Source organism: Macrotis lagotis, chromosome X, assembly GCF_037893015.1.
Source record: "Macrotis lagotis isolate mMagLag1 chromosome X, bilby.v1.9.chrom.fasta, whole genome shotgun sequence".
NCBI classification, from domain to species: Eukaryota; Metazoa; Chordata; class Mammalia; order Peramelemorphia; family Peramelidae; genus Macrotis; species Macrotis lagotis.
In genome coordinates, this window is record NC_133666.1 from 104,936,265 (window position 1) to 104,956,539 (window position 20,275).

The 20,275-nt window shown below is 34.0% G+C and overlaps 1 protein-coding gene across 3 annotated transcripts in view; it reads right to left on the reverse strand.

Annotated features, from left to right (window-relative positions):
* LOC141500978 (serine palmitoyltransferase 1) overlaps positions 1–20,275 on the reverse strand; it is a 524,715-nt gene that overhangs the window by 427,012 nt on the left and 77,428 nt on the right. The gene's annotated exons all lie outside the window — the stretch shown is intronic.

Below are 20,275 nucleotides of genomic sequence, written 5' to 3' on the forward strand. Positions count from 1 at the left end.
ATAGTTGTGAATGTTGCAGTTTTTCTTTTGAGAATTATTTGTTTATATCCTTTGACCATTAACCTATTAGGGAATGGCTGTTAATTTTGTCATAATTAATTTTATAAAAAATAAATTTATCATTATTATTAATTATAATTAAGCTAACATTTATTGTTGATTACTATCTAGGATACCAAACCCTTTCCAGAGAAATGTGATACAAAGAATTCCCCCCTTCCCACCCATTTCACCATTTTCCTTCTTATCCTAAATGCATTAATATTGTCTATGCATAAGTTTTTTTAGTTTCAAATGATCAGTCTCATCCCTTTTGGCGTTTGTTATTGCCTCTATTAGCTGTTTAGTTAAAAATACAACTCTTCATCCCTATAAGAAATATATAATCTTTTTCTTTTTTAATATTTTGGTCACATATGCATTGAGAATATATTGCGGAGTCTATTGGTCCAAACTAAGCTTGGCCCAAGCTTAATTTCTGCCACTCTGCTGTGCAGTTTTTAACAAGTTTTTCCCTCAGTGATTTACATTTTCCACTTTATCAAACACTAGTTTATTGAGTTCTAATTGTTTCTGAATCTCCCTTTTCTATATTATTCTACTGATCTCTCTATTCTTTAAACAGTACCAGATGGTTTTGATGACTGCTACTTTATAAAGTAGTTTGAGATCTGAAAGTGTTATTTCCCTTCACTCTTATTTCTCTTCACTGTTTTTCTTGATATTCTAGATATTTTTTTCTGACTGCTATAATTTTTTTAAACAAATTAATTTTGATAGCATTGTCATTTTTATTACATTGGCATGGTTCAGGCATGAACACTGAATATTCCATACCTTCAACTATTTAGATTGTTGTTTATTTCTCTAAGGGGCACTTTGTAATCACATCTATACAAGTCTTGAGTGTGCTTTTGGGAGATTATTTCCAAGATATTTTATGTCGTTTGTTGTTATTTGGAATGGAATTCCACTTGGTGATAATAGACAAAGCATTATATAGTCTGATAGGATTTTCTTTAAAAAATTTTTAGTCAATTTTTTTAAAGATTTTATTTGAGTTTTGAGTTTTACAATTTTTCTCCCAATCTTACTCCCTCCCCCCAGAAAGCAATCTGTCAGTCTTTATTTTGTTTCCATGTTGTACATTGATCCAAATAGAGTGTGATGAGAGAGAAATTACATCCTTAAGGAAGAAACAAAAAGTATAAGAGATAACAAGATCAGACAATAAGATACCTGTTTTTTTTCCCCCCTAAGTTAACGGGAATAGTCCTTGAAATCTGTTCAAACTCCATGGCTCTTTATCTGGATACAGATGGTATTCTCCATTGCAGACAGCCCCAAATTGTCCCTGGTTGTTGCACTGATGGAACGAGCAAGTCCATCAAGGTTGAACATCACTCCCAAGTTGCTGTTAGGGTGTACAGTGTTTTTCTGGTTCTGCTCATCTCACTCAGCATCAGTTCATGCAAATCCCTCCAGGCTTCCCTGAATTTCTGTCCCTTCTAGTTTCTAATAGAACAATAGTATTCCATGACATACATATACCACAGTTTGCTAAACCATTCCCCAACTGAAGGACATTTACTTGATTTCCAATTCTTTGCCACCACAAACAGGGCTGCTATGAATATTTTTGTACAAGTGATGTGTTTACCCTTTTTCATCATCTCTTCAGGGTACAGACCCAGTAGTGGTATTGCTGGATCAAAGGGTATGCTCATTTTTGTTGCCCTTTGGGTGTAGTTCCAAATATTTGAGTCAATGTTTGTTGAAGATATTGACATATCATTTTCTATGTTTTATCTTTCCTTGGTTTGGGTAGTGGAAATACATTTGTCTCAAAAACAGGATTTGCTAAGGTGCTTCCTTTTTCAATTTTTCTCCCATCCCTCCAGTAGCCCTTAGAGTTCCAACTAACCCCTTTCCAGGATAAGCAAGTCTTTTAAAGTACCAAATGGTTCAAATGTCATTAAGTGAAAGGTCCTCTTTCTCCTCCTATATGAACATTTATTTGTCAAAGCAAAGCATTTTTCATTTCCTCACCCTTTCCCTCATTTTAAGAGTCAGCTGCTCTTACAGAGATCAGAAAAGTTACCTTCTCCTCATAGCTAGCTCTTAATTTCTTTCTTAAACTCCTGCTCCCCTCCCAACATTAATTTACTTATCTCATGTTCTAATGTAGTCCCATAAAAGCAGTATTCACATACAGGCAGGGAGTCACCATAATGCCTATGTCTGCCTTTTGTTTCTCTACTAGTTTTCTACCTTAACTCCTGGTTCTCTTAGGGGTTCATCTCTGGAAGATAATTGCTAGTCTTCCTATTGTCACTTTGTGGCTACCCTTGTCTGCTATTCTTTATTTATTCCTTCTACATTTCTATTGTTTAAGAGGTTCAAGAACCAAATATTATCTTCATTTCTGGTTTTTACCATAAAATTTATTATTTCCCTGTGTGATTAAGTTCAGATCTGCAGAATATGAGCTTTATCTTAAGTTCCAATCCTCATTGGAACATATTATTCCATTCCCTCCTCCTTTTTCTAGTAGGTATGGAATAGTCTTGCATTACTTGAATATCTTTTCGTTTGTATTTAAAGGCTTTTTTTCCCTTCTAGTCATTTGCGGAACTTGTTTCTCAATAAAATTGCTATATTTAACCACAATATCTTAAGAGTCTGGATCTTTGGTTTTTATTCCCCTTCCCCATTTTTTTTCCTGGAGGCGATATGAATCCTTCCAAATTGAATTTAATTTTTTATGTTCTGAAATTCTGGATAGTTGTCTTCTTATATTTCTTTGTTAACTGTGTTAAATTGTTGTTTTGTCCTGCTGTGTTCTTCTGGAAGACTTATAATTCCTAGGCTGACTTTAGGCATGCTGTCTTTGAGATCAGAATAATTTGCTTGCATAGTAGACACATTTTTTTTAATATATTTTCAAGGCAATGGGGTTAAGTGGCTTGCTCAAGGCCACCGGCTAGGTAATTATTAAGTGTCTGAGGTCGGGTTTGAACCCAGGTACTCCTGACTCCAAGCCCAGTGCTCTATTCACTGCACCACCTAGCCGCTCCCCACATTTTTAAAAATATGATTTTTTTTTTAGGTTCTCCTCTTCTAAATTGACCTTTACTTCTGCAGATTGCATTTCCAATCTTTGGTCCTGTCTTTTGTTTCTTTGATGAGAGAAACCATTGCATATTCAAATTGTTCTATTCTGCTTATTATTTTTTGCTATGCAGAACACAAATCCTGCTCTCATGATTATTTCTCTTTTAAATCACTCAGGAACAGTGTGTTGTTTTCATTTTCTCCTTAAATCCATCATTATCGTACATTTTGCAGTATTTATTTATAGAAGCTTGAATTCTTTTATTAGAGCTGGAAGTTCTATTTTCTTCCTTTAATTAATTTTTAATTAATTCTGATTTCTTTTGATTAATCTGTTTATGTTCAGTGTTTGAGATGTTTTTGATACTTTCAGTGTCCCCCCATCCTCCCCCTTTTTCCTATTCACTCACTCCCTGACTACTTCCCCTCTGGGGTTTCCTTAGAGGCTAGATCTTGAAGCAACTCAGCCTCCTTTCATACTGGGCAATTCACAGTTTACCAGCCTATATCTCTGACTCAACAGTCTTTTGTTGGTTAGAACTGTGTCTAGTTAGAAACTGGCTTCTTGATGGAATGTTGAGTCTTTGACATGTAGTGTCCTGTACTAGTGACTTGACTCTCTCCCTCTGATCTTTAGTTGTTTGGCACCAGCAGTTCATAGTTTTTGTAGTACTAGTGTTTCTGGTTTGTAGTGCTGACAGGTTTTTACTCTTGAAGAACAAGTTAGCTGTTAGAGATCAGGGCAAACTTTTGCTCCCTAGAGCACTCTCAGTGTATGGCACTCGAATGAGAGAGAAGGGAAGGACTTAGATGTAGGATGAATCCTCAGATTTGCTAGTACAAACTTCTTGGTATGGGAAGTGGATGAGATGTGCTAAGTAAATACCAGTCCTAGGGATTTTTTCCTTAACCTTCTTTTGGATTCTGGGTGTAGACCATAGAAACAGCTGAAAATGCATTTATCTTTGTTGAATAATTTTGGAGACGTTTGAGAGGTTGTGGGGATTGGACTGTTGCTCATGTAATCAATAAGGTACCACTTCTAGGCAATTCTACTGAAAAAGTCAAACTTGAAATTCTGAAATATAAATTCAGAGTAAAGAGAAATACAGAAAGGCAAATATATCTGACTGACTAGAATAATATAATTATGAATTTTAAAAATATTTTAATGGAAGAGAAGAAACAAAAGTTCTAAGCAGAAACTCAGAACTGTTCAAGGTTCACAGGGAAAGATTTAAATAAGAAAGGCAGAGAGACTGGGATTATGAAGGTCTTAAGAGAAAAATGAAATGAGAGGAAAAGAAAAAGTATTTTGGAGGAAAAATGAATTTAGATTCTTAATTATGTATTATAGGAGGACATGATATTAAAAAGTATACAAAAAGTATACATGGAGGAAGGAGGTGGAGAGGAAGAAATTTCATAAACTTCCCTTCTACCTCAATTCAACAAAATAAATTTTAAAATACTCATATACACGCAGGTGAAGAATAAGATATAAAACTATATTTATAAATGACTTCAACAATAGGAGAAAACAGAAGTTCAAAGAATTGGCATAAAATTAAAAGAAAAAAAACAAAGTAGAAATTTTGAAAATGAGATGGGATTAACACTAATAAAAGCAACAGCAATAACAAAGCCCAGCTAATGGAATTTGATAATATGAGGAATTATTTTTTGGGAAAAAACAAAACATCCCCAATAGTTAGCTAGTTCTAATTAAATAAGAGAGAGAAGTAAATCAAACTGTTTACATCAAAAGGGAAAAAGTAGAATTATTCACAATTGAAGAGTAAAAAACCTATATGGTCTAATTACAAAGTTTAAAAAAAACCAGGAAAAAATAGAATAATATTTGGATATGTAAATGCTCCGATTAAAAGATTATTTGGAAAATATCAGGAAAAATACAAGTAAGCCATAAATTAATTTCTAAACAAATAAACAAAACAAAACAAAAACAAAAAACCAAATCAGGGGATTTAGAAGTGAATTCTAGTAAACATTCAAAGATCAGTTAATTCCAATATTATATAAATTCAGCAAAAAAGAGAGAAAAGATGCCGTGGAAATTCTTCCTATGATAAAATCTTGATACCTAAACTAGGGAGAAATGAAACAGAAAAAGAAAACTACTGACCAATTCTTAATGAAAACTGAAATAAAATTATGAAATAAAATATTTGCAAAGAAGCTACACTATCATTATGTTTTATTTATACCAGGAATGTCTGGTTGGCTCAATTTTTAGTTGACTGCTTAAGTCATTATATTAGACCATTATATCATCTGCAGTGATAATCTTATTTCCTTTTTGATATTGTTTATTATTGCTTTGATTTTTATCTTGACATAATGCCATAACTTGGGTTTCTGGTGATTATGGACATTTTTTGCTTTACTCTCATCTTAATATTTAGAAAGGCCTCAAAACTTTCTACATGACATTTAATGGCTTGATTCTTGGTTTTATCTATCTATCTATCTATATATATGGATATACACACACACACACACACACACACACACACACACACACAGATAACACATTAGGTAAAGATTCATTTGTTCCTATGCTTTCTTAGTGTTATAAATAGAAACATATTTTGAATTTTGACAAAAACCTTTTTTCTACATCTTACTGATATTATTTTTGCCTTTAATAAGTTCTGTAATGTATATAATTTTCATTATAATGAATTAAGCAGTCAACTAAAAATTAAGTGAAATAACAAATTTGGCTACAAGAAATAAAATAAATCCACACAAATCACTAATAGCTGAGGTGACATGGGGAATAGAGTATCAAGTCTGAAGTCAGGAAAACTTCTATTCCTGAGTCCAAATATGGCCTCAGATACTAGTTTCTGTAATCTTGGCCAAATCACTTAACTCTGCTTCAGTTTCCTCATCTGTAAAATGAGTTGAAGAAAATGGCAAAACAATCTAGAATCTTTTCCAAGAAAATTCCAAAAGGGGTTATAAAAAGTCAGACATGATTGAAAAATGAATAAACAACAAGAAAATATATTATCAATAAAACCCAGAAGGAAGATAAGGAAGGAGAAATTCAATTCAAAATAATTGAAGAATGAAAAAAATATATAAGAGGATGAAACACACAGACTACATATAACTACAAAATATTCTTTGTAGAAATGCAAAGATATAAATAATTGTAGAAGAACTGATTGCTCATGGATAGGTCAAACAAATATAATAAAAATGACAATATTATCTAAATTAACTTATTCAACTGTCATATTAATTAACCTAACAAAGGTCTTTTTAGAGAGAAAAAAGTCATTAAAATTCCTTTGGAGAAAGAAAAGATCAAGAGTTCTCAAGGGAAATAATGTAAAAAAAAAAAAAGCAGAAAAGGAAGCAATACCAGACCTGAAACAATTCTACAAGGCCACAGTCTTTAAAATTATTAGGTACTGATGAAAAAATAGGTTAACCAGCTGAACAAATTAAGTGCACCACCACCAATGAGACACTGTAATTAATGAATATTATTGTAAACCTGAGGGCCACAGGTACTGATGTAAGGACTTACCATAAAACTGTAGGGGAGAAAGGAATGTGGTCTGGCAGCAATTAGGTAACAGAGTGACATCTTAAATCAAACACCAAAAGGAATCCACCAATGGATATATGATTTAGAAATTAAAAATGACATCATACACAAATTAAAAGAGGAAAGAAGAAATTACTTTTTAGATGTATGGATCATTAAAGAGTTCATGACCAAAAAGGAATAAAGATCAGAAGATAACATGGACAGTTTTGATTACATAAAGTTGTATGTCTTATTCAAACAAAACCAGCAGATAAATTTAGAAAGCAACCAAGTAATTTTTGGGGAAAATATTTACAGAAGATTTCTCTGACAAAGATCTCACACAAAAGATATATAAGAATACAAATCATAACTGTCATAAATGGTAAAAAGATATAAAAAGAAAGGATAGGAAAATGGTTAAAGGATATAAAAAAGAGACTCAATTTATCTATAGTCACATGAAAAAATGTTCCAAATCACTATGATTAAAGAAATATGCAACATCAAAATTTTGAGGTTCTAATTCATAACTATTAAATGAGCAAAAATTACAAAAAAGGAAAATTATAATTGAGGATAGAACATTAGTCCAATATGGCAGGAAAGCAATCTGGAGTCATGCAAAAAAATGTCATTAAACTTTATAACTTTTAAACCAGATATACAACTACCAGGTTTAAGAAGAAAAGGAGCACTACTTGCAAAAATATTTACAGCAAGGGGCAGCTAGGTGGTGCAGTGGATAGAGCACCAGCCCTGGAGTGAGGATGACCTGAGTTCAAATCTAGACTCAAACACTTAATTGCCTAGCTGTGTGACCTTGGGCAAGTCACTTAACCCTATTGCCTTGCAACCCCCTCAAAAATATTTATAGCAACTCATTTTAATATAGCAAAGAACACTGTATTAAGAAGAAACATAACAATTGGGGAAAGGTTGAACAAATTAAAATAATGGAATATACTTATGACAAGAAATAACAAATGACAAGAAACCTAGGAAGATACATAAATTGATGCAGTATGAAGTAAGAATCAGGATAACAATTTCTATAAGAACATTGTAAAGAAAAACAATTTTAAAAGACTTGAGAACTCTAATTAATAAAGTGATCACCTATGATTCCAGAAGACTACTAGTGAAGCATATTATCCACTTTCTAACAAAGATGATGGATTCAAGATGCAGAGTAAGACTTGCATTTTCAAAAATTGCTAATGTTGCAATTTATTTCACTTCACTATGTGTATCTGTCATAAGAACTTTTTCTTTTTTTCCCTAAATTTAGTCTGAATGAGAGCAGATGGAGACAGGACAAAGAAGTATATTTTTGAAAAACACTCAGATGAAAACAGATCAAAAAGAATACTAAAAAAAGAATAACTATTAATGCCATGTAATTATTATATATTTAAAAAAGAAAAGTAAATACTTCATGAGATGTCTGTTGTTTCAGGTGTAATCTTTCTTTTCTCTCTTACTATGTTTTTGAATATACTTAATTTATTTGGTATTTGTTAAGTCAGAGATAATTTAAATTTAATTTTATTACTGAATGATGAGTTAATTTCTAAGTGATAAGTCAGTCTGAAAATACAAAATGTAATTAATATACATACACACATACATATGGAGAGAAAAGGAGAAAGAGAGAGAGATAGAAAGACAGATGGACAGATGAACAAAGAGCTTGTGTGACCCTGGACAAATCAATTATAATCTCAGTGCCCTGGGCAACCCCGTTAAGACTTTCAACTGTAGAAAAACAGTAGTTAATATTTATATGGGACTGTGAGATCCCGTGCTTAGCACATATTATCTCATTTGATCCTTACAACAACCTTGTGAGGAAGGTACTGTTATTATTCTTATTTGAAACTGGAGAAACTGAAGCTGAGAGAGTGACTTGTTCATAGTAGTAACTATTTAAGTGTCTGAAGTAGACTCTTCCAAACACAAAGTTCAATCTTTTTCTACCTCTCCATATACTTGTTAAATATTTATTGATCTTCACTGTTCCCTATAACAATGAAATAAAAGTTCAGGGGAAAAAAGAGAGAGAGAGAGAGAGAGAGAGAGAGATAGAGAGAGAGAGAGAGAGAGAGTGTGTGTGTGTATGTGTGTATGTGTGTGTGTGTGTGTGTGTGTGTGTGTATACATTTATTTCATGATTTCAAATCAAGTTGCTATAATTAAATATTAATATAACAAAAATTATTGTGTATCAGGTACATATGAAACACATGAATAAGTCATATCACTTAAGGCTAATAGGGAGGAGAGGATGAAGCTGGAAAAAAAGTAATCTGTAAATAAACATATTTCCATTTTTAAGGGGGTTTTTTCGCTTAGAAAATAACAGATTCTGAAAGACAAATTCTAACTAAACTGAAGGCACAATCACAATTCTAGTTAAACTAACAATGAGCCATCTGAACAAACCGAAGAAAATCCTATCTTTTTAATATAAGGTCAGCATAATTTTCTTTATTTCTTTCAAACAAAAGGCTATGTAGCACACTTGAGAAACCTGAATGAGACAGAAAAATGATAGCTCTTAAGATTCTTAAGATCATATATTTAGAGCTGCGAGAACATTAAGAAATAATGTAGGTCAACTATCTCATTTTACAAATGAGGAAACTGAGGAATGTTAAGTGATTTTAACTTAAGATTACAGTAAGTACCAAGATTCAAACTGGTATCCCCTTCCTCCAAATCTAGTATTCTTTTCATTATACCATGCTGACTCTAATGAATATCTGAATAAAGCAAAATCCAGGTGGCTATGTGATCTCAGGTAAAGGTTCATTCATAACTGCAAAATGTTAGAAATGGATCCCAAAGCTATGACTAAAATAACAATTAGTGACTGATCATTTCATGTTATGTTCCTAATGTTAACAACAAAGTACTGGGGTGGCTAGGTGGCGTAGTAGATAAAGCACTGGCCCTGGAGTCAGGAGTACCTGGGTTCAAATCCGGTCTCAGACAATTAATAATCACCTAGCTGTGTGGCCTTGGGCAAGCCACTTAACCCCGTTTGCCTTGCAAGAACCTAAAAAAACAAAAAGAAACCCAACAAAGTACTGATCTTTGTCCTCTCCTTTAAAATCAAAGATCCTTTCAAGTCTAGGACAATTTTTACACACATACTTACACATACATAAATACATATGTATATATGAAAACTGTCCTATATATTCATATATAGACATACACACATATATATCTATATCTATATATATGTAGCTATATACATGTATTTATTTATTAATATATATGTACACTATCTCTCCTAACAGGTCTTTCGAAGACAGTAACTACTTCATTTTTATCTTTGTATTAATACTGGCATATAAGAGATGATTAATAAAACTTCTTGGAACTGAATTTTAAAATTGCCTTCTAGGGAGACATCAGTGTACTCAAAGTAATCTATCTGATACCTTTTTTTTTTTTTTGGTTTTTGTGTGGTAATAGGGTAAAGTTTCTTGACCAAGGTCATACAGCTAATAAAGTATCAAGTAGTTAAGGAAGGATTTGACCTGTCCACTCCACTTGGCTGCCCAATATCTGTCATCTTTTGATGTCAAAGGTGAAACAATAACATCCTTATATTCCTAGGAGAAAGAATGTAATCTGGTAGATTAATGCAAACATTTTACAAACCTTTCTTCAAAGTACCAAAGTACAGACATTATTTCTACTACTAACTCTTTCGGCTAAAAATAAAAGACTAACCTGAAAAGTGTTTTAAAAAATACAATCAGACTTTGTATTAATAAAGCACTTAGCATTATACCTGACACATGCTCTGTAAATGCTGTATGATTTATTTATATATTTATTTTTTATTAAACTTTAATGATAACACTAGGAGGAAGATAATGAAAATACTATCTTCATTTTACAGATGAGACTGAGAGTGACTATAGTTTCACCACACTTATATAATTAAGCTAGTAAATATCATATATGGAAATTAAACCCAGTATTTTTTCCAATTCAAAAAACTGCCTCTTCATGAGTGCTTACTAGGTACATTCCACAGAACAGGGTTGTTCAACCTTACGACACATTGGGGACACATTAAAATAAAATAATTATTTGAGGGCCACACCCAGAATAAAAAATTCAGTCCACTTTCAGCAGAAGTAGTCATCTGGGGTCCAGGTCCTTAGATATAAAAGACTGCCTCATAACTTCTCAGAAAGTGGGGGAGTGAGAGTCATCAATATGACATGTGAAGGCACAAAGTGCAAAAGCAAACGCAAAACAACAGTGACAACATAATTGTATGAAGTAGGTGCATACTGATGAGACTCCACTGTACAGACAGAATATATCCCACAGATCAACTGAAAATTTTCTATGTGGTATGTTCTGTCCTAAAAACACCAAAGAAAATTAATATCAATGAGATTATCAGAAATGGAATTTAAAAATCTGCATTCCATGCAAATTATTATTTTATTTTTTTCACTCATGAAAAATAAAACTCATAGGTGGGCCACATAAAACTGCACTGTTCGTCTGTATTTTGGATAGCATTACCATGGAGTATCAGAAGGAATCTCAGAGATAAATCCCTGTACAAGAATCCCCTACACATACAACTTAAAAAAAAAAGTCTTCAAGCCTTTCTCTGAAGACCCCAAGGAAGGGGGAATAAGTGACATTACTATTTGAGTGTGTTGTGGGGAAGGAATATTTGATCAGATGTGGGTTTGATCTAGATGGATTCTGGAGTACTTCCAATTTTTATTTTCTATGATTCTGAGACCACTCAACCTCTTTAAGATATCCATTTCACTTTTAGCTAGCTTTCATTGTTAGTTTTTCCTTATGACAAGTCCAAATCTATCTCTCTGTAGAAAGAACATGCTGGTGCAAAAGTTAAGTCTGATTCTTTTTCCACATGGAAGGCTTTCAAATATTTGATGACAGTTATCATATGGCATGAAATCATGGTCTTTCATCATCCTGATTGTACTTTTCTGTATTCTCTTCAGTTTACTTAATGTCTTTTTTATAATTCTGTGATTCTCACCTCTAGGAATTTATTGAATTGAATTGAATATGACTAATATACTATGATAACCATATTACTAATATATACTAATATAACTTATAACAAATACTAGAGTATAAATAAAGGTAATGCAAGTCAAAATGTGAGAAAAGTTATAAACAGAATAAAATTTTAAGAGAAGCTGGAGATAAAAGCGGGAAAAATCAAGGAAAATTTCAGGAAGCATTTCAGCTGAATCTAAAGTATAGGCAATATGTCAGCACAATAAAGAAAGGGGAAGAAAGGTATTGCTAAGAGGGAAACAGGACATAGGACAGTGTGACTGAAGCAGAGGTTAAAAAAAAAGGCTAGGGTCTATCAAGGAGAGTATTAAATGCCAGGTTATGAAGCATGAATTGTAATTGGAAGGAAACAGAAATGATTTTTGAGCAAAAGGTTGACAGAACGCCTTCTGACAAAGTCTGTTTAACTGTTATTGAAGGAAAGGCTAGTTTATAGAATTTAGTTAGTGAAAACAAAGATGTAATTTTTTTCTCATTAAAAATCATTGTTCCCTGAAATGTGTTGACAAAGGTATGAGTCCTAAATTAAGAGATATGAGTTAAGAGACTATTTTGTTTTGCTTCTTAGTAAACCATAAAATATTATGTAAATCTGAATACTACTTTATTCACTGGCATAATATTACAATTGTGAGTCACCCTTTTCTTTCTACTAATTCAGAAAAGGGTGACTCACAATTGTAATATTATGCCAGTGAATAAAGTAGTATTCAGATTTACATAATATTTTATGGTTTACTAAGAAGCAAAACAAAATAGTCTCTTAACTCATATCTCTTAATTTAGGACTCATACCTTTGTCAACACATTTCAGGGAACAATGATTTTTAATGAGAAAAAAATTACATCTTTGTTTTCCACTAACTAAATTCTATAAACTAGCCTTTCCTTCAATAACAGTTAAACAGACTTTGTCAGAAGGCGTTCATGAATCAAAAAAAGGTTAAGAACCTCTGCTCTAGCATTAGGTTTAATTTATTCTAGTCTCACTCATACATTCTTTTAAATCCATTATAAAGACTTCCGGCCAAGATGGCCGGAGAGAAGACAGGCACAGTCCTAAAGTCTCCTGATCTCTTCCCCATCTATCACATGAAACAAACCTCTTAAAAGAAATCTGACCCACAAAACCCAGAAAGAAAAGCCAGGAGAAAGAACATCTACCTCAGGGTTTGTCTCCCGCAGCAGCTTTGGCGGAATTTGGGCAGTGAGTCTGGGCTCAGAGGGAGGATCAGCCCTGGATCAGCCAGATTAACAGCTGAATTGGAACCAGGAGTCTGAGGGCCCAAGATCCGGACCTGCTGGATCAGCGGTGGGGCTGAATGAAAGTGACTTGGGTCCGCGGGGAAGCAGAGGCGCTGGTGTTGGTGCTGTCCCCCTGGAGCTTGAGGAAGGGGGTGGGGGGAGAGGTCTGGTGCAGGAGAGCTGCAGACACCATCCCTGGGCTCCTCAATTCTGAGAAACTCTGAGGGCATGCCTCCATTGCACTGAGGCCTCCTCCCAAACAAAGGCAAACTACTTCTGCCTCAGGAACAGGTGTGTGAGCCAAAGAACCAGCCCAACTGAGGAATGACCTCAGGCCAGGGTAGAACCCACCTCTGATTGAAGGCAAAAGACTTCAATACCAACAACTCCTCCCTTCAGGCAAAGGGAGAAGGCCTCAACCAAGGTCACAGACACTCCAGAGAGGGCAACCAGCACCTCCTACTGGCCATCCAGGGAAACTGCACTCAGTAAAGCCTTTAGCGATCCCAAGCCCAGGTGAACCAGCCCCCCCCCCCCCATTTCAAGGTCTTAGCATAATGAAGAAGGGTCAGCAGAAGGGTGGATCCATAGAAAAATTTCTGGAAGGGAAAGACCCCAACCAAGAGGGACCTGGAACATCTGAGGAGAATACAATCTGGTCTCCAGCACAGAAAGACTTCCTTGAAGAAATAAGGAAGGAGCTTAAAAATTTGGGAGAGGGCGGCTAGGTGGCGTAGTGGATAAAGTACCGGCCTTGGAGTCAGGAGTACCTGGGTTCAAATCTGGTCTCAGACACTTAATAATTACCTAGCTGTGTGGCTTTGGGCAAGCCACTTAACCCTGGTTGCCTTGCAAAATACTAAAAAAAAAAAAAAAAATTTGGGAGAGACAATACCGTGCAACAAGAAAACAAAACCTTAGAAAGTACAATTGGACAAACACAAAAGGAGAATAAATCTCTCAGATCATCAATTGGACAATTACAAAATGAGAATAATTCTCTCAGATCCTCAAATGAGCAAAAGCAAAAAGAAATTAATTCTCTCAAAACCTCAATTGGTCAAATGGAAAGCTCTTTCCAAAGTAGAATTGACCAATTGGAAAAGTAGTTGCAAAAGGTTAATGAAGAAAACTCCTCCCCCCAAAAAATAATGGAGTCTACAGAAAGTAATGACTCCATGAGACAGCAAGAGTCAATTAAACAAAATCAAAAAGAATTAGTAATCATAACCTTGAATGTGAATGGGATGAACTCTCCCTTAAAACGTAAGCAAATAGCAGAGTGGATTAAAAACCAGAATCCTACAATATGCTGCTTACAAGAAATTCATTTGAAGCAGAGAAATACATATAGAGTAAAGGTAAAAGGTAAGAGCAAAATATATTTTGCTTCAGCTGAAGTAAAAACAAACAGGGGTAGCAATCCTTATCTCAGACAAAGCAGCAGCAAAAATAGATATCCTTGAAAGAGATAAGGAAGGAAACTTTATCCTCCTAAAAGGTACCATAGACAATAAAGTGATTTCAATATTGAATATATATGCACCCAGTGGGACAGCACCCAAATTCTTAGAGGAGAAGCTGAAAGAATTACAGGAAGACATAGACAGCAAAACTTTACTAGTGGGAGACCTCAACCTCCCACTATCAGATCTAGATAAAGCAAATCATAAAACAAACAAGAAAGAAATTAGGGAGGTAAATAGATTGTTAGAAAAATTAGATATGGTAGATTTATGGAGGAAACTGAATGGGGATAGAAAGGAATATACCTTTTTCTCTGCAGTACATGGAACTTATACAAAAACTGACCATGTACCTGACCATAAAAATCTAATGATCAACTGCAGAAAGGCAGAAATAGTGAATACATCTTTCTCAGATCACAATGCAATAAAAGTCATATGCAATACTAGGCCAAGGAGATATAGACCCAGAACAAATTAGAAACTGAATAACATCATTTTGAAAAATGAGCGGACCAAAAAACAAATTATAGAAAGAATTAACCATTTTATCCTAGATAATGATAATAGTGAAACAACATACCAAAACCTATGGGATTCATTCAAAGCAACTCTCAGGGGACATATTATAGCTCTAAAGGCTTATATGAATAAATTGGAGAAAGAAGAAATCAATGAAGTAGGTATGCAACTAAAAAAATGAGAGAAAGAACAAATCAAAAATCCCCAATTAAGTACCAAATTAGAAATCCTAAAAATTAAAGGAGAAATTAATAAAATTGAAAGTAAAAAGCCCTATCGAATTAATAAATAAAACCAAAAGTTGGTATTATGAAAAAACCAAAAAAATTTGATAAACCTCTGGTCAATTTGATTAAAAAAAAGAAAGAAGAAAACCAAAGTGCTAGTATCATAAATAGAAAAGGTGAACTCACCACCAATGAGGTGGAAATTAAAGTAATAATTTGAAATTATTTTGCCCAACTCTATGCCAATAAATTTGATAATGTAAGTGAAATGGATGAATATTTACAAAAATGTAAAAAGCCCAGGTAAAATGAAGAAGAGATTAAATACATAAACAACCCTATCTCAGAAAAAGAAATTCAACAAGGCATTACTGAACTCCCTAAAAAAAAATCTCCAGGGCCTGATGGATTCACAAGTGAATTCTACCAAACATATAAGGAACAATTGGTTCCAATCCTATATAAACTCTTTGGAAAAATAGGGAAAGATGGAACTCTGCCTAACTCTTTCTATGAAACCAATATGGTACTGTTACCTAAACCAGGAAGAGTTAAAACAGAGAAAGAAACTTATAGACCTATCTCCCTGATGAATATAGATGCAAAAATCGTAAATAAAACCTTAGCAAAACGATTACAACAAAAGTCATCACTAGGATAATACATTATGATCAAGTAGGATTTACTCCAGGAATGCAGGGTTGGTTCAATATTAGGAAAACTGTTAGTATACTCAATTATATCAACAACAAACCTATCAGAAATCATATGATCATATCAATAGATGCTGAAAAAGCTTTTGACAAAATACAGCATCCATTCCTATTAAAAACACTAGAAATTGTAGGAATAAATGGACTGTTCCTTAAAATAATTAGTATCTATCTGAAACCATCAACAAGCATTATACTCAATGGGGAGAGGGGAGAGGCATTCTCAATAAGATCAGGGGTCAAACAAGGATGGCCATTATCACCACTACTATTCAATATTGTATTAGAAATGTTAGCATCAGCAATTAGAGAAGAAAAAGAAATTAAAGGAATTAGAATTGGGAAGGAAGAGACAAAACTCTCACACTTTGTAGATGACATGATGGTCTACCTAGAGAATCCCAAGAAAACATCTAAAAAACTACTGGAAACAATTAGCAATTTTAGCAAAGTTGCAGGTTATAAAATAAACCCTCATAAATCCTCAACTTTTCTATATATGTCTAGCAAGAAACAGTAGGAAGAGCTAGAAAGAGAAATCCCATTCAAAGTAACCTCAGACAGTGTAAAATATTTGGGAGTCTATTTGCCAAGACAGACTCAGAATCTTTTTGAAAACAATTATAAAACACTTCTCACACAAATTAAATTAGATTTAAATAACTGGGCAAATATCAACTGCTGATGGATAGGTATAACTAATATAATAAAATGACAATTCTACCAAAACTAAACTATCTGTTTAGTGCCGTACCAATCAAAATTCCAAAAAATTACTTTAATGAGTTAGAAAAAATTGTAAGTAAATTCATATGGAGAAATAAAAAGTCAAAAATTGCCAGGAGCTTAATGAAAAAAGTGCAAAAGAAGCTGGCTTAGCCCTACCCGATCTAAAATTATATTATAAAGCATCAGTCATCAAAACTGTTTGGTATTGGCTAAGAAATAGAGTGGTGGACCAGTGGAATATACTAGGTGTAAAAGCAGGAGATGATTATAGTAATCTGATGCTTGATAAACCTAAAGAGTCTGGCCATTCGGATAAAAACTACCTCTTTGATAAAAATTGCTGGGGAAAATTGGAAGTTAGTAAGGAAGAAACTTAGATTAGACCAACACCTCACACCCTTTACCAAGATAAGATCCAAATGGTTACAGGACATAGACATAAAAAAAAATACTATAAGCAAATTAGAAGAACAAGGACTAGTCTACCTGTCAGATCTATGGAAAGGGGAACAGTTTATGACTAAGGAAGAGTTGGAGAACATCACCAAAAACCAATTAGATGATTTCGATTAAATTAAATGAAAAAACTTTTGTGCAGATAAAACCAATGTAACCAAGATCAAAAGAAATGTAGTAATTGAGAAACAATCTTTACAACTAATGATTCTGACAAAGGACTCATTTCTAAAATATAGAGACAACTGAATCATATTTTTAAAACAAAAAGCCATTCCCCAATTGACAAATGGTCAAAGGCTATGCAAAGGCAATTTACAGATGAGGAGATCAAAGTAATCCATAGCCATATGAAAAAATGCTCTAAATCATTAATTATTAGAGAAATGAAAATTAAAGCTTCTCTGAGGTACCATCTCACACCTCTCAGATTGGCCAATATGACCAGGAAGGATAATGATCATTGTTGGAAGGGATGTGGGAAATCTGGGACACTACTGTACTGTTGGTGGAGCTGTGAACTCATCTAACCCTTCTGGAGAGCTATTTAGAACTATGCCCAAAGAGCAACAAAAATGTGCATACCCTTTGACCCAGCAATACCACTACTGGGTCTATACCCTGAAGAGATGAGGAAAAAAGGGTAAAAACATTACTTGTACAAAAATATTTATAGCAGCCCTGTTTGTGGTGGAAATCCAGTAAATATCCTTCAGTTGGGGAATGGCTTAGCAAACTATGGTATATGTATGTCATAGAATACTACTGTTCTATTAGAAACCAGGAGGGACGGGATTTCAGGGAAACCTGGAGGGATTTGCATGAACTGATGCTGAGTGAGATGAGCAGAACCAGAAAAACACTGTACACCCTAACAGCAACATGGGAGTGATGTTCAACCTTGAAGGACTTGCTCATTTCTTTAGTGCAACAATCGGGAACAATTTTAGGCTGTCTGCAAAGGAGAATACCATCTGTATCCAGATAAGGAGCTGTGGGGTTTGAACAAAGTGCAAGGACTATTCCCTTTAACTTAGAAAAAAATAACAGATAGCTTATTGTCTGATCTTGTTACCTCCTAAGACTTGTCTTCTCTTTAAGGATATGATTTCTCTCTCATCACACCCAATTTGGAACAAGGTACAACATGGAAACAAAGTAAAGACTGACAGAGTACTTTCTGTGGGGGAAGGGGGGAGGGAAGCAAGATTGGGGGGGGAAAATGTAAAACTCAAATAATATCTTTAATAAAAATAAATTTTAAAAAATCCATTATAAAGAATATCTCATTATCAATTTTGTTACATTTATATTTCAGATAGTATGCATATGGTTAACAATAACAAAAACTTTTTTATGAAACATTAATCATACAGAGAATTTTAGTATTTATTTAGTCATACCTATAATAACTTTAATTATTTTTAGTCTTAATTCCATGGGACCAGCTGTGATATACAATTGTGCTTCTCTTTTCACTGGCACTTCTATTCAAGGCCTTTTCTACAGATATATTTGGCAATAACAAGACAAGGATGGGGACTTCCATGACCTAACCAGGCATGTTCCACTTTTGTAAAGTGAAACACAAAATCTTGCAATACACAATCCTGTTCTCCAAGGCTGGGAGGTTGGAATAAGACCTGAAGGTTGGAACAAGACCTTTCTTATCAATTTCCTAACCAGCTGCACTTGTCTGGATCTCTCTGTAATGGCCTAACAGGGAATATGTTCCCTCCTTTCTCCTCCTACAGTTTCCTTTAGTGCAATCTTCCCCCAGATTTGAAGATCCTTCAGGGCAGGGACTATCTTTTACCTTTCTTTTTAAGCTTAGAGTTTAGCCTTATCACCTGGCACACAGTAGAAGTTTGTTTTTGATTGACTGACTAGAACAAAATCAAATTTTGGTAGAGATTTGGCTACAGTGAAGTGAATATCTGTGAGTCACCTTTCCCTGTATTAGTAGAAAGCACTTTGTAAAGCATTGTCTCTTATTGTAAAGAAAGAGGCATTACATTATGATGAAGTGGCTTAACAGTATATGTGTGGAAGTCAGTCTGGCATTTGTCACCTCTTTTTCATTACCCTCCTACTTCAAAAAGAAGCTTACATTTTTGGTATTATAAATTTCATTTAGCTCAGATTACCAGACATGGCAGCAGGAAACAGCAATAGCAATGGTCAACTACTACTGAAAAGTTGTGCAATAAAACTTCCTGGATGAACCCTTGTAGCGAACATTGACATCTATTAGACTATGTGGTTGTAAGGAGAAGAGACAGATAGGATGTCAGAATGAAAGAGGCAATGTGTGGTGCAGAATGCTGGACTGATTACAGACTCACCTCTCTAAGCTAAATATTCACATTCAACCAAAAGACTGCCCCAAGAAAAAATGAATACTAGAAGAATTAATGTCAAGAGATTAGAGTGTATCTCTGAACAGAAAAAAGAGTGGGCAGCTTTCAGAGATATGAGCCAGAATACTTTCAAACACTGGTTTGATGAAAATGATGGGGAAATACAGAAGCTACTAGATGAAAAAATGAGAATTTCCCAGGGTTTACCAGCAAGATAGTTCATCCATTTCTAAGAAGGCATTCCATCAAAACTAAAGTACAAGCAGAGCTTAGAGAAATACAGGGCTCTTGGTTCAATAAGATGAAATACAATTTTATGTAGAAAGTAACAAATCAAAATGTTTTTATGATGCCCTGAAGGCTACTGATGGATCAAAGACATATGGTGAGTCTCAACTACTCAGTGCTGATGGATCCTTGTTGATTAATGACAGGAACATGATCCCTGTCTTCTTTGGTCTTCTTTGACAATGAAGGACAAAAACCAACCATTTGAAAAACATACATTTACTTAACAGAAGCCAACAAGACATTTATATATTGAGTTACCAGAAGTATGCCTACGTTAATACAAATAAATAAGAAATAATAATACTTTATATCTTCCTTGTACTTAATAATGGTAAGTACATACTAGGCATATTACAGATACTTATTGGATAGACAGATGAATGAAACACTCCAGTAGAGGGTTTTAGACTTCTAAACATTTAAAATAAAGGAGGAAGAGGATTTAGTTTTGATAGTTAAATTTTTGAAATCTGTTCTAATAGCT